Genomic DNA, 2045 nt, shown 5'->3' with positions numbered 1-2045 from the left:
GTCCTCATGAGGTTCTCCAGATCGAGGGCATCCTTGTTTCAGCTGGCTGAATCCCTGTTCATCAGCTCTATTACTTATACTAAATTTGGGGGCTTTTGATCCCCCTTTCAATCCTTATCAGCTACCACCAGATTTCTTCATGACATCATTACCTTGGGGTCAGAAACATATGGTCTGGTGGTCTCCACCTTGATCTTCTCTCCTTTCCCTCTTATCAGGCAAGGACAACCTGCCAGGGACTTCACTCTGTTTATCAGGATGAGGGGAAGTAAGTATGTCTCAGGCCATACTGGAGGGCTCTGTGTGTGTGCCTGGTGAAACTGCATGTTTCAAACTGGAGTTTTTAAAATGGAGTTGCTGACACCAGACATCTATGTGTTCTCTCAAAGCCATTTCTGCACCAACCATGACCACCTTTGTGGAGCTCAGCACCAAAGCCAAGATGCTTGTCTTTGGTCTGGGCACCTGGAAGTCTCCCCCAAACAAAGTCAAAGAAGCCATGAAGGTGGCCATTGGCAGAATATCGCCACATAGACTGTGTCTACATCTATCAGAATGAGAATGAGGTTGGAGAAGCCATCCAAGAGAAGGTCCAAGAGAAGGTGGTGAAGTGGGAGGACCTCTTTGTTGTGAGCAAGTTATGGTGCACTTTCTTTGAGAGTAAGCTTGTGAAGGAAGCCTCAAGGATCTGAAACTGGACTATCTGGATGTCTATCTTATTCATTGGCCCCAGGGATTTCAGGCTGGGAAGGACTTATTCCCCAAAGATGATAAAGGTAACAACCTCATCAGTAAAGTTACATTCTTGGATGCTGGGAGGTCATGGAGAAGCTGGTGGATGAGGGGTTGGTGAAAGCTCTTGGGGTCTCCAACTTCAACCACTTTCAGATTGAAAAGATCTTGAATAAGCCTGGACTCAAATATAAACCAGTGACTAACCAGGTCGAGTGTACACCCATTCCTCACCCAGGAGAAATTGATCCTATACTGCTACTATAAGGGCATCACTATCACAGCCTACAGCCCCCTGGGCTCTCCAGATAGACCTTGGGCCAAACCAGAAGACTCTTCACTACTGGAGGACCCTAAGATCAAGGAAATTGCTGCAAGGCACCAAAAAATCCCCAGCCCAGGTTCATATTCGGTTCCATATCCAGAGGAATGTGGTGGTGATCCCCAAGTCTGTGACACCAGAACATATTGTCGAGAACTTTCAGGACTTTGACTTCAAATTGAGTGATTAGGAGATGGTGATCTTACTCAGCTTCAACAGAAACTGGAGGATCTGTGTCCTGGCTAATCAGGCTCATTTGCCGGAATACCCCTACAGTGCTGATTACTGAAGCTGAATCTCCTGATGAGACACCTAGTGGATTCTTTCTCTTCACTGAAGTTTTATTTGCTCTCCCTAAGGCCCATTTTAGCCAAATTTATATGAAATCATATTGTGCCTGATCTTGCCAGAATCTAGGCAAAATTGAAAAAAAATTTATTAATGCATTATAATTGTACACAATGGGATTTTTTAATGCTCTAATCATACATGCATGCAACATTAGTTGCTCAGTCTCCTTCCCATAACCTTGTTTCCTTCTCCTCCTCCCTCCCCCTAAGCAAGGTTTTATTTAGATCCATATGTTGAACCAGGAAAAGACTTATCACAGGGAAGTATGACTCAGATGAGCAAATGACTATTTCTTCCACTTATGTGATCTGAACAAATGTTTGTTAAACAACAGGGTCTCTGCTACAATTGAGGATGCAAAAATAAAAATTAAAAAATAATGAAAGTTAAAAAAATAATAAAATAAAATGGAGTTGCTTAGGCTCAGGCTTAAGAGCATCCTCACAATAGGGCAGAGGCTGTGCTTGTGTATTTTCAGAAAACCCAACCTGTCATTGTGGAGACAACTGAAGGACGTGACAATTCAGGCTGAGCAGATAGTTCAATAACCAGGAGGAAATAAGACTACAACTACAATGTTTGGGGCCATGCTAGCTTTGTTGAGGAGTCAGGTAAGTAGAGTCTATGGAGAAACTTATTG

The 2045-nt window shown here is 43.4% G+C and overlaps 1 pseudogene; it reads left to right on the top strand.

Annotated features, from left to right (window-relative positions):
- The first annotated feature begins 406 nt into the window (after positions 1-406).
- LOC113199899 (aldo-keto reductase family 1 member B10 pseudogene) lies at positions 407-1343 on the top strand (annotated as a pseudogene).
- The last annotated feature ends 702 nt before the right edge of the window (positions 1344-2045 follow it).

The sequence above is a fragment of the Urocitellus parryii genome, chromosome 3 (genome assembly GCF_045843805.1).
Source record: "Urocitellus parryii isolate mUroPar1 chromosome 3, mUroPar1.hap1, whole genome shotgun sequence".
Lineage (NCBI taxonomy): Eukaryota > Metazoa > Chordata > Mammalia > Rodentia > Sciuridae > Urocitellus > Urocitellus parryii.
Note: the sequence above shows the minus strand (reverse complement) of the source record. Positions and strands in the feature narration are given on the sequence as shown.